At 39.1% G+C, this 14,178-nt stretch overlaps 1 pseudogene; it reads right to left on the minus strand.

The window, feature by feature from the left end:
- Nucleotides 1-11,996: 11,996 nt before the first annotated feature.
- Nucleotides 11,997-14,178, minus strand: part of LOC102824381 — a 41,642-nt pseudogene continuing 39,460 nt past the window's right edge.

The raw sequence follows: 14,178 nt of genomic DNA on the forward strand, positions 1-14,178 counted from the left end.
CTCTCGGCTCTTCTCCGTTGATGGTCCCATAGACCTCCGCTCCTAGCCTGGAGAATTAATTACTCCCTTCCTTGTTACAAAACGTCTATCTTTGCATTTCCAACCCTCACAATCCATCCTGATAAGCATTATTCACTACAGTATCAAGAGTTACCTGTCTGTATTTCCTTTCATCAGTTCCGCCCAGACAGATTGAGTAGTACCTACTGGAGATTCTGCCTTCCTCCATGCTCCCTGGCATTAGGTTCCCTCTTGAAGGCTTGTAAGCCAGTGACTTCTTGCCTTTGTAGTATCCCCCTCCCCATTTGAATATCTAATGTCCAAGTTGCCCCTCTCCGTCCACTCTGTGTGTGGAGGGGGTGTAAATGCTTCTTGCTGTAAGTATTTGTTCCTTCCATGTTCTTTTGATGTTTTCTGCATCAGTTAACAATTTGCCCAGAGAATCTTTCAATAATGAAAGTTGAGGCTTAATTTTTTTCTTCAGTTTCCACAACTTGAGAAATGCTGAGTGTGTTCTTCCCATTTGGTTTTCTGACTCCAGATCTTTGCATATGTTGTTGTAATATTTGACTTTGTCTTCTCAAGCTGACCATTGACATTTTCTGTTCAGCCCTTGTACCTCCTCATTTCTTCCATTTGCATTAGTGTTTCTACACTGGAGAGCATGTTTCAGTGTCTCTTCTGACATTCATTTTGATCGTTTCCTTTTTTCTCATCTTGTTAATGACTTTTTTCTTTTTCCTATATGATGTTCTTGATACCATTCCACAACTCTTCTCATCTTCAGTCTTTAGTGTTTAATGTATGAAATCTGTTCTTCAGATGATCTTTAAATTCAAGTGGAATATATTCAAGGTCATATTTTGGCTCTTGTGGACTTGTTGTTTTTTTTTCTTCAGCTTCAGTTTGAATACGCATATGAGCAATTGATGGTCTGTTCCACAACTTTCCCCTGGACTTGTTTTGGCTTATGATATGGAGCTTTTCCACCATCTCTGTCCACAGATGTAGTCAATTTGATTTCCTTGTGTTCCATCTGGTGAGGTCTATGTGTATAATCTTCTCTTATGCTGTCTAAAGAAGGTATTTGAATTGAGCAAATCATTGGTTTTGCAGAATTCTATCATGTGATCTGCAGCATAATTTCTATCACTAAGGCCATATTTTCCAACTACTGATCCTTCCTCTTTGTTCCCAACCTTTGCATTCCATTCACCAGTAATGGTCAACACATCTTGATTGCATGTTTGATTAATTTCAGGTTGAAGAAGTTGGTAGAATTCTTTTATTTAATCCTCACTGGCTTTAGTGGTTTGTGCATAAATTGGAATAATAGTCATCTTAACTGGTTGGTCTTCCTTGTAGGTGCATGGATATTATCCTATCACAGACAGCATTGCACCTCATGACTGATCTTGAAATATTCTTTTTGACAATGAAATCAACACCATTCCTCTTCAATTTGTCATTCCCGGCATAGTAAACCACATGATTGTCAGATTCAAAATGGCCAATACCAGCCCATTTCAGGTCACTAATGCCTAATATCGATGTTTATGTGTTCAATTTAATTTTTGACAGCTTCCAATTTTCCTAGATTCATACTTCATACATTCCATGTTCTTATTATTAATGGATGTTTACATCTGTTTCTCTTCATTTGAGTTGTTCCCCATCAGCAAATGAAGGTCCTGCAGGCTTTACTCCCATGGGCTTTACTCCATTCACATCATTGTGGTCAACTCTACTTTGAGGAGGCAGCTCTTCCCCAGTCGCATTTTGAGTTCCTTCCCACCTGAGGGGCTCATTTTTCTGCAGTATATCTGACAGTGTTTTTTCTGCTTTTCAGAAGGTTTTCAGTGACTAAATATTAAGAAGTAGCTCTTCTCTCCCTCTTCCTAGTCTGCCTTTTTCTGGAAGCTCATCTGAAACCTGTGTACCGTGGGTAGCCCTGCTATTATTTACAATGCCCAGTCAGCAGTTTGAAAGCACCAGAGGGGCTGTGAATGAAAGCTCACTTCCACTTCCACCACTTGCCTGTCAGTTTGTCATACTATGGTGGCATATGCGTTGCTGTGAAGAAACACTTAAGCACAGTATAAATGAAAATGACACCTAGAATGATTGCTGTTGTTAAGTGGTATTAACTTGGTTTCAAGGCATAGCAGCCCTGTTTAGGGTTTCCAAGGTGCAGCTGCTGACCTTGCAGTCCAGTGCTTATCCTATAGTGCCACACCAGTACCCCATTTCAATGAGTGTTAATAGAGAAATCTAATCAGTAAAGTTTACATTTGCAGGCAGGACTATTAGACAATGGTCATGATACTGCTTCGTAGTGATGTAGTGAAGTACCACAAAGCAATTTAGTAAGTTTTTCTTTTTTTAAATAGAAAAAGAGGAAGTTAATTATTCAACAGTAAAATTTGGGGTATTCCCCTCACATTCTAGTTTTAATTTTATGGGTGACCATGGCTCAAAATCAATGAATACATTGTTACAATAATAGATTGATGTTATTTTATGTTAACGATTTAATAAAATAAATGAATACCAAGGTTTCTAACTATGATTTTGTCCACTGCATCCTGAGTCAATGATAAGGTTTCTTGGAAATCAAGAAGAGAATCTAGAAGTTGCTTGCTATAGTAACAAAAGCAATAACAAAACAACAACAGCACAATAATATATACAGTGGCCACAACCAAAGCATTTACAAACTTGAATTTTAGATAAAAGAAACTTGGAAAATATAGTAACTTTTGAAAATTTATCAATAATTGGTTGTTGTTGTTAAGTGCTATTGAATTGTTTGGACTCATAGTGACTATGTATAGCATTTCTGAGGAGCAGTTGGTGAGTTTGAACCAATTATCTTGTAGTTCAATCTGACCTGTGGTCCAGTGCTTATCCTACACAGTATGCTAATGGATCAACTATTTCGTTGGTACAGATTAGTGAAGAGATTTGAGGTATAATCAACACAAATGATACCAACTACATAATAAGTGGGGAGTCTGGGTGTGGTGCTGAGGGTTAATGTGTCAGACTGTAAAGTTGGTTTGAACTGTAAGATCTGTGGTTCAAACTCACCAATTGCTCCTCGGAAACCCTATTCAGGATCACTGTGGGTCTGAACCGACTCAACAGCACTTCACCACAACAACAACCCATGTTAAGTTAAAATTAACTTTATTATAAATGGATTGTGACGCTAGGAAAACATTAAATTTTGTCTTTTATAGATAGTAAATATTTATGGTGCATCCCAAGAGAGAACAAAGAACTGGACTCCAACTTTGCATTATTTGTGATGTTACAACTTTTAGACATCTGAAACCATCCTACATGGTGGTGTTACCATGTTGTGCTGATTTTATGGAAGGCCATCATTGCTAACTATAAGAAGAACTATTGTACCAAGAGAAAGGATCTCCAGTGGAATTGGTGCTTGTGTTCCTGAAATATGTCAGACGAGCGAGATTGGGGAGAGATTACTAGTGAAAAACTGAACTTGTGGCCAGTAGTATCCAGACGTTTCTCTGTTGGTCAGCCCCCAGGGTTGGGAACACACCAGAGTGTTCATAACTTGGGCAGGTGCAGGCCAGCTGCCAGCTTCTGACAGGAAGAAGAAGTGGGACAGGTGTATGCTGGTCTCAGTTTTTGAAGGGACCACACACGAGAAAGGACCCGGCTCCTTGGTGCAAAGCGTATGAGTGAGTTAAACTCACAGGAAACGCTGGTTACATCACTTAACAATGTGGAATTATTGATGCCCAGGCTCTGTGGAGAATGATTTACTGTTTGAAGATAGTGATGGCTCAGGATTCAATACAGAGAAGCCTCTGATGACAAAAGAAAATCATCTGGTTCTTGTAGCAAGAATGGTTTCTCAGCATGAGGGTTTTGGGTCATTTTTCTTTCCTACTTTTGGGAACATTTTATTGTGGATTGGGTGAAAATTTGCAGGGCTATGCTGTTTCCCATTCAACAATGTCTACACATGTTGTCTCCTGACATTAGTTGCAATTCCCTCAATGTAACAACATCCTCTCTGGATTTACCATTTTCATTTGCCCTTTCCAGCCTGTCCTGCCCTCTGACCTTTGGTTTTTGGGTAAATGTTGATCTTTTGATCTCATATGGTTGATTGTTTGAAGGAGCACATCCCTCATGGGCATTATTATTCACTTTATAGACCTGCCTACTGGACTGTGAACCATAAGTTCAACAGTTCAAACTCACCAGCTTGTTCCTCGGAAACCCTAGAGATGACCGCTACTACTTGATGGCACTTAACAACAATACTGTGTGTCAATGGTTCATTCATTGTAAATATGTTTTCAACAACTTAAATGGCAACTGTATACACAGGCCTTGCCAGATAGATACACAGGAATCAAATAGACTCCATCTGTGGAAAGAGATCATGGAGAAGCTCATTATCACCAGTCAAACAAGGCAAAGTCCGACTATGGAGGAGATCATCAATTATATATGCAGATTCAAGTTAAACTGAATACTATTAAAATAAATTCATGAAAGCTAAAATACGATTTTGAGTAAATGCCACCTGAATTTAGAGACTGTCTCAAAAACAGATTTGATGCAGTCAGATGATGACATCAAAAACATCTGCAAGAGAAAACAAAAAGGTCATTTAAAAAAACCAAACAGTAAAGAAGGAAAAGACCACAATGCATGCCAGAAGAGATTCTGAAACTTGCTTCAAATGAATTACCAGAAATTCAAACTGGATTCAGAAGAGGATGTGGGATGAGGGATATCATTGATGACGTCATATAGATACCGGCTGAGAGCAAAGAATACCAGAACCAAGTTAACCTGTGCTTCATTGACTATATGGATCATAATGTATTATGGGTAATAGTGTAAAGAACTGGAATTTCAGAATACTCGATTATACTTACAAGGAACCTGTATGTAGACCAAGAGACAGTTAGTTGTTTGAATATGACAGGAGGGTACTGTGTGGTTAAAAATTAGAAAACTTTTGCATTAGATTTGTACTCTTTTAGTGTGCTTGTTTAATCTGCATGCTGAGCAAATGATCATGATCTGCAAAATGGGACTAAATGCTGTTCAAAGGATCTGAGAAACGTGATATCAAGATTGGAGAAAGACTCATTAGCAACTTGTGGTATTCAGATGATACACACTTGCTTGTTGAAAATGAAGAGGAATTGAAGCACTTACCGATGAAGATCAAGAATACAACCTTCACTATGGATTGTTGTTGCTAAGCGCTGTCGAGTCAGTTTTGACATTGCATCTGGTTTCTGAGGGCAGCTGGTACATTTGAACTGCCGAACTTGTGGTTAGTAGTCCAATACTCATCCTACAGAGTACACCAGGACTCCAACCAGTATGGATTACACCTCAACAAAAGGAAGACAGAAATCCTCACAACTGGCTCAATAAGCAATATCACGATAAACAGAGAACAAATTGAAGCTCTCAAGGATTTCCTTTTAGTTGTAGCCACAATCAATGCCTATGGAACTAGCAGTCCATAAATTAAATGATGTATTGCATTGGAAAAGCTTGCTGCAGAAGATCTCTTCCCAGTATTAAAAAGCAAAGCTGTCACTTAGAAGAGTAAGGTGCACTTGACCCAAGCCAGGGTATTTTCAATTTCCTCGTATGCATGAGAAAGTTGGACAATGTATCAGGAAGACCATCGAAGAATTGATGCCTGTGAATATGGTTTTGCCAAAGAGTATTAAATAAGCCATGAACTTCCAGAAGAAGCAACAAATCTGTGTTGAAAGAAGGGCTGTCGGAATGCTTCTTCAGAAACAAGGATGATGAGACTTCATCTCACATATGTTGGACATGCTATGAAAGGGAAATGCTTCTGGAGAACATCATCCTTGATGAAGCAGAGAGAGTCAATGAAAAAGGAAATCCCTCAATCAGGTGGGCTGATGTAGTAACTGCAACAACGGATTCAAACATAGCAACAATTGTGATGATGGAGTAGGAGCAAACATTCTTTGTTGTTGTTCTGTTGTACATAGTATAGCTGTGAGTTGGAACTGACTGGCGCTATAAAGGAGAAGCACTGGCCTGTTAACGTCAAGGCTAGCGGTTCAAACCCATTGGCTGCTCCTCAGAAGCCTGTGAGTTGGAACTCATACAACAGCACTGAATAACAACAACATTTTTTGTGTGTGAGGGGGGCTGAAAGGTGATCTCCAGGAGTGGGTTCAACTTCTAATGTGAAGGGAACATAGGGCCATAGCCTCAGGGGTTCCACTCAGTATTTTTGTGAATTTGTATCATGTTCTAGATTTCCCTCCTACTCTGCAGCACCTTTTTTTGGGCTCCCAAGCACAGAACACTCAGTGTGGTTGTTGGGTACCAAATATGTCTTCGACATTTTGAAAATAAGAGCTTTTTAGGTCTTTGAGGATGAATATTGAAACTTTTTTTTTTTTTTTTAAGGATTTAATCATACAAAGGTATCAATGATAATTATTGGAATACCCGGTTCTTTTGGAATATATTCATTTCTATTCCAGTTCATTTGTAAGGAATCCTGGTAGTGTAATGGATTGTGGGCTGGGTTACTGCAACATCAGTAGTTCGAATCTACCAGTCACTTCATGAGAGAAACCTGAGTGTGTCTGCTCCTGTAAACATTTACAGACCCAGAAGCCCTATACCGGGTCACTATGAGTCAAAACCGACTCAGTGACACACACCCACACCCACACCATCATTCCATTTGTTTTCATATTTGTGCTGCGTTTGCTTTTAATCGTGCAAAAAATCTGATGTTATATGCTCTTCTAAATTGTTACTTTTGATATCCTTTGTAACCTATAATTTATCTCCATATAGTCAAAGTTTTACTTTGCTCCTTGTTTTGTGTACATTTTTACTGCTTTTTTGCTCTGAATGTTTGCTATTGAGTGTAATTCAAGGTTATTTTAAATGTGGTTTTTGAGTTCCCAATATTTTCTAGAATACAGTAACTGTGTTTTTCCAGTGACCACATAGAATGGAAGGCAACTTTCAAGCAGGTAAGTGTGCTGTGATTTGTTACCTGGTATCTTCTTGAATTAACCACTCTGCTTGCTCTTCCTTTAGCTTTGTGACTGGACACTTGCCTGTTGGAGTTAACAGATTACATTGTGAATCCAGAACTTTAATATCAAGTTCAGTGTAGGTTAAACATTTCAAAATATTTTCTTATAAAATTGGAATGCTTCTTATTATAACTGTGCATTTCATAGGGAAGTAAATGTGGTATTTACATAAAGTAATTATTAGCTTGGTTAATGTAAGATTGTCTATGCTCTATGACCAAGAGTAAATGTACTGATTTATGTTTAGCTTGTCTCTCTCTAACATAATGTATCTTGAGATAGTTGGTTTTATAGTAAAGATATTTGAGAGAATTTGAGAAAGTTTTGGACATTTTCGATCTATTGTGGATGGTATAGAAAACCAAAATATTAATTTAGTAGTAAACATTCTGTAATGTTTAAATTTCCCCTTTGTCATGGCAGAATTACTCAATTTATTAATGAGATTCGTAATATAAAAAATGATACACATAGCTGATTTCAAACTGTCTAAGTTTGCTAGAACTTATCAGAAAATCTTAAGTTTCTTATTGTAGTATTTTGCGTTTAATGTCTCTTGTTTCCTTTTCTATTAAAGAAAACAAAACACAAAAAACAACAACACTAAAATATGCTCCAAATCCAGAAAAAATATAACAAAAAACTCAGGTGCCCACCATACATTAACAAATGTCAATGTGTTAAAATATTTGCTTCAGATCATTCTGTATATAAAATAAATGAAGCATTACTGGTAAAGTCAAAGTGTCTTTGTATCCTTCTCCTACTTACCTATTATAATTAGAGAGGAAAGGAGATGGAGGGAGAAAAACACCACACAAAACTGTGTTTGCTTTTTGCAGCTTCTAAATAGAACCTTTAACAGCATTGTAGATTTTAGTTCTGTTAGAAACGGTCATTCTTGTCTCCACTTGAACTTAGTAGACTGCTGTGGGGCCAGACTGGGAACTGGGTCATCTAAAACCCTGAGATGCTTCAAGTTGGATCCAAGAAATTTGGATTCAAACTATTTATCTGTTTACTCTTCCTGCTTAGAATTTATTCATGATTGGCTCATAGTACAGGTGGTTGTTTATGAACACTGGACTTGACTGGCTGTTAATCAGAATCATAGGATATTGGGAGCTCAAGTCTTTGGATTAGGGACTGAGCCACCTTCATTTTGCAGAGGAAGAAACTGAGCCCAGCAACTTCCGGGAAGCCAGACTTGGTTCCAAGCAGTCTGGTTTCCAGGCCAGTTCTTTTCCTGATGTCCCCTTTTCTCCTATCTCCAATTAATTCGGCGATTTTCTGATCAGTTTTGGAAAAGGCAATCCTAATATTCAGGAAGCTTGAAGATGTTTATTTTGCTAGATTAAAATGGAAGTAAAACTGGGGTGGGGGGGGGGGGAATACTTTCTTCTGCCTGCTGCCTAATAGGATTTGAATTCTGAAAGAAGAAAGTTGCATGAAATAGCAGAAAGTTCTCAGATGTGAAATTCTTTTTCCAAATGATGTTGTGTAATTAAATGGTTAAATACGCCAAACTTCCTGGATTTCACATACTTCCTTCAAAATACTCTTGGGGATGAAAATAGTTATTTGTGTGGAAATCGGCTGAATACTCAATGATAGGAAACCAGTTTATGTTGTTTGCTAATTCTAGAGTGTCTCTATGTTCCTATGAAAGAGGCTTTTTATTCAGCCTCCTAAGAGAATCCTATGTGTGTCTTCATGCATTTTTCATCACCTTTTCCTATCTCCATATAACTTTAAGTGCTGGCCATGGCAGGCCAGCGAGAGGAGCAGTATCACAGACACAGACTCGGTCAGGAGAACTAGGCATCATCTCATTCATCTTTACAACAGCCTGAACGTTGGTGTTATTTATCAAATTCGTAAGCATTTTACTAATATTGCTATGATAGCTCAAAGAAAGACTTCCTTCACTAAAAAAGACTCTTTCCTACCCAACCACAATAGGTTATTTTGGTCATGAGAATTTTGGTTTATATGCTATGTTGTTGTTGTTGTTAAGTGCCGTCGAGTCAGTTCTGACCCATAGCGACCCTGCACAGGGCTTCCGATGTTGTAAATCTTTACGGGAGCAGAAAACCTCATCTTTCTCCTGTGTAGCGGCTGGTAGCTTTGAACTGCTGACCTTAAGATTCGCAACCCGATTTGTAATCACTACGCTACCAGAGTTCCTTTTATATGCTATAGATTGGAAAATATTTTTTCCTAGTGGTCAGATTGGGCTACTCTTTTCAATTTTGCCATTTGATGGTTCAATATAGTTGTGACTGATTAGTTTGGAGCAGAGTGGTCATGTTCAAACTGTGTGATGTTGAGTTTGTTACTTAACTTTACTGGGCTTCAGTTTCTTCATCTGAAATGAGGACAATAGCACATCAATTACTGTGAAATCAGAATTAATAAGTAAAAAACATGTAGCAATGAGGCTGTTGTTGATCTTCTGTCAATAAATGACAGTTGTTATTGTTAATGTTATTGTTAATAAATGACTCTCTGCCTGGCTAAAGTCCTCACCTGGCTAGCTATGAATCCCCAGGTTCAGAAAGTTCTGGGGATTCATTCACTTCAACAAAGTGCTATTTTCTTCTAACTCCCCATTTTCTGCTCAAGATTTCTATTGAATTGGACCTGCTGGTAGAATCTGTTTTCCTTCAGATCTTGTACTAGTTCCTTGAGAATTTCACCATTTCCAAAAATATTGAAACATGGCTTTGAACTCACTTTCTTATGTTTTGTTATTCTATGTGGGTCAAAAGTGGCTAGGCTGCATTGTTTTCACTGAGGGTTGACTTGAAAAGTTACAGCTCATTGCAGATTCCATCAGCAAATTACTTGCCACCAGAAAGATGGACATTCTGATAGAAATCAATCACAGTTTCATTTAGAACACCAGAAATACCAGAGTATTGAAAACAATATTGATTTTACCAACAAGTTTTCTTGGGAAATAAGACAAATCCTTAAAAGTCTTGAAAGAAGGTTAGTACAAGTTAGATGAGAGTATTTTGATTTGTCTTATTTTGGGGAGGAAGTTGGTTGCTCCATGAATGAGCTACATTCTATATTCTAACCTCACTTAGAATATTTTACTTTCTTGGACAGGAAAATAAATTATATGAAAATTTATCCATTTTCATTCATTGTAGCAAGTTTCTTTCTTTTATCTTTTAACTAAAAATAACAAGGCATCACAGTAACAATCCAAAATACAACAGTAGCACAAAAAGTAATGCTGCAAAATGATTGTTGTTATTGTTGTTATGTGCCGTGGAGTCGGAATCGACTCATAGCGACCCTGTACAGGGTTTCCGAGGGTGTAAATCTTTACGGGAGTAGAAAGCCTCATCTTTCTCCCGCGGAGCAGCTGGTAGTTTCGAACTGCTGACCTTGCGGTTTACAGCCCGATTAGTAACCACTACGCTACCAGAGCTCCTTTTGCAAAATGATAGGAACTCGTATTAAACAAAAATGTTAAAATTTCTTGCTGGAAATTAAGCATACTTAAAAAACTTACTGGTGAAGATTAGAGCCTTCAGTATGGATTGCACTTCAATGCAAAGACAACAAAAATCCTCACAACTGAATCAATAAATTCAGAATGATAAACAGAGAAAAGATTGAAATTGTTCATTTGCTTGGATCCACAATCAGCATTCATGGAAGCAGCAGTCAAGAAATCAAATGATGGATTGCATTAGGCAAATCTGCTGCAAAAGACCTCTTTAAAGCAAAGACATCCGTTTGAGGACTAAGTTGGGCCTGACCCAAGTCATGCAGTTTCAATAGACTCATATGCATGTGAAAGTTGGGCAATGAATAAGGAAGACCAGAGAAGAATGCATTTGAGTTATGGTGTTTGAGAAAAATATAGAAAATACCATGGGCTGCCAGAAGAACAAACAAATCTGTCTTGGAAGAAGTGTAGTCAGATGCTCCTTAGAAGCTAGGATGGCGAGACTTCGTCTCTTATATTTCAGACATATTATCAGTAGGGACCAGTCACTGGAGGACACCATGCTTAATTAAATGGAGGTTCAGTGACAAAGAGGAAAACCCCAGGGAAATGAACTGATGCAGTGACAACAACAATGGGCTCAAATGTAACAATTGTTATGAGGTTGGCCCAGGACCAGGCAATGGGTTTTTGTTGTTGTTGTTGTTTTTCACATTTTGGAGATTTTTTACTAACTTAAATTGACATTCCTAATTCTCTTTGCCAAGTCCTTAGTAAATGTGCCTTTATTTGATACAGTTCTACAGGTGTTTCTTAATAATACCACAGAATCATGAAGACTTGCAGTTAGCAGTGTTTTGTAGGGATTAATGCAATGTTCAAATAATTAACAAGTTACTTCACTGAAATACTTCAAAGGACATTCTGCGGACTGTCTGAAACTGTTTTATAAATAGTGATGATATCATTGGCTTGTACTTGGTGCTCAAGATAACCATTTCTTCTATAAAAAGTAGTTTTAATACAGTCTCCTTCTAAAAAGGCTACTTGTTAGGTAAAATATATTTCTAAGACTACAGAATAAAGCTTTACTTCATATTTCTTTTATTCACAGCACTCTGATCAATTAAGAACTCTGTATCCAACATTAATGCAGAGTCATATCACAATTGGCATTCTGTAGGAAGTAGGAAAGTTTGCAACAAAACAAACTATTTAACTGCATCATATATTCTTTATACAAATAGCTCATTCTGAACAGTGACATTGAACACAGACAAAATGCTTTTAAGGGTTTGCCTCGATGGTGATTATACCCTCCACACACTGAAAAGGAAAGGAGCAGTCCAAATATACACACAGTCTTTTCACTGCTTATAGCGTACTTAACCTTTCAGCCATCCACTGGTGTCAGATCAGAGTGGTAACAGAAATTTCACATCCTCCTGGGCTTGCTTGGCCAATGCCACTATTTCAGTGAGCTTCACAACCATTTTAGCAGTTTCATCCAAATCATCACAAGCAAGAATTGTTGGCTGACTGTCTGCTATTAGTGCCTTAGCATCATCAACTTGTGTGTCTTGTAACCGCACCATAAGAAGCACTTTCAGCTCCACGTCCTTGACTGCCATGACTCTACCCTGTGCAATTCCATCACACCACATGATTCCTCCAGAACTGTTGACCAGAAGCACCTGGACCCTTTCATCTAAAGCGATAAGTTGAAATGCTTCTGTTACTTGATCTACTGTGGCCCCACCCCCCACATCTAGAAAGCTGGCTGGAGTCCCTCCATGAAACTTGATTATATCCATTGTGACCACAGTCAAAGCAGGACCATTTACCAGACAGCCTTTACTTCCATCAAGGACAATGTAGTTGAGATTTGCTTTAGTTGCAGCTGTGTCCCTTTTGTCTTCCTGGCTCCAGTCCTGTGAACCAAAGATTTTCTTCTGGTGATAGGCTGAATTACTATTACAATTAATCTTTGCACCCACTCACAGCACAGCTCCATTTGAATCTTCTCATTGGATTGGTTTCTACCATGGTCGCATCAGGTTTCAGGCAAAGGTTGTAACGCTTGACCATGTTAACCTGCGGCAGAATCCAAAACATTTTGTGGAAATCCCATCTTCTGTGCAAGTCTGAGAGCTGGTTCCTTTTTGATTCCTTCCACAATATCAACAGGTTCCTTCACACTCTGTTTCTTGGCTGGGTTCAATAATCCATTGCAATGGCCACATAGAACTCAGATGCCTTCCTCACAATTTTGGGGTTTTGTAGGGAAGTTAGCAAGTGACAATTCATGGCCCAAAATGTTCAGAGCACAGCTCTTTCAGTCAGTACCATGTGTCCTCTGATGTTCCCACAGGCAGGCCTCTCTCTGGCCCTTGGACCCTTGGCCTGGCCTCTGTCCAGCTCTGCCAATATTACAAAACTCTTTTAATGTTGCTGATAAATGGCTACAGGGTATACCCTGAGCCTCAGCCTGAAGACACTGGACTCTAGTTCCCCCAATTAAGTGTCTAGAGAAACTCTACTCTGCAAGCAAGCCTCCTGACCAAAGCCACTCAGTTTTACTTGCTTGGTGAGCTGGGAAGTCAAACACTCTTTCTTGTTCTCTGGCTCTTCATTCTGCTTTGGCTGTTTCTCTATCACTCCCCTGCTACTCCCTAGCTGTCACAGCTTTCTGTCCGTGGGTTGAAGGGATTCAATGTTCAGGCATCCCAGGGTCCAAAGGACCTGCTCGACTCCTGGCTCATCTTCTTTGATAGTAAGAGCCCCCATTCCTGCTTCTGAGATGTCTCATTTGATTCGTAGTAGAGTTCCAAGATTTTACCATCAGAAAATGTCTACATGTTGATCAGCCTGTGAGTGTATCTTTCTTTCTTTTTTTTGTTAAGTTTTTATTGTGCATTATGTGGGTTTACATGGGAGAACATCAGTTTTATATTCATCCTATCGTATTTCATTTCATTACAATGATCACAATCCCCTTCATGCATCATCAAAGAACCAAAGGATACACCCCATAGGCCCACGCCCCCACCCCACCCACCCCCGGCTGTCAGCACACAGCCCCTCTCCCTCCCTGAGTTCAGTGCCTCCAGCCACTCCATCTGTCACATCATCGTCTCTGTCTCCATCCCTGGCATCACTGCCTCTCTGCGTAGGATCACGCTCACCGCTCTCCTCACTTGATGGTCCCAGGGACCTCTGCTCCTGGGCTGCAAAATCAATCAATCTCCTCCTTTTGTCAGAAACCTCTACCTTACATTTCCGATCCTCACAGCCAGTCCTGATGGCAATTATTCACTATTGTACCACAAGAGTCTTATCCTCATATCCTTTCACCAGCCCAGTACCAACAGACTGGAAATCATTCAATGGAGTTTCTACCTACCGCTGCCCTGTCTGGAACTAGGCTTCCTCTTGAAAGCTTGTAAGCCAGTCACTTCTTGCCTTTATAGCCCTCCCTCCCCATTTTGGGTAGCAAATGTCTAAGTTGCCCATCCCTGTCAACCCTATGTATCCAGGGGGTGGGAGTCATCCTTACTGTAAAGATTTGTTCCTTTTTTTGAGCTACTACATCCATAC

Source organism: Chrysochloris asiatica, unplaced genomic scaffold, assembly GCF_000296735.1.
Source record: "Chrysochloris asiatica unplaced genomic scaffold, ChrAsi1.0 scaffold00144, whole genome shotgun sequence".
Classification (NCBI taxonomy): domain Eukaryota; kingdom Metazoa; phylum Chordata; class Mammalia; order Afrosoricida; family Chrysochloridae; genus Chrysochloris; species Chrysochloris asiatica.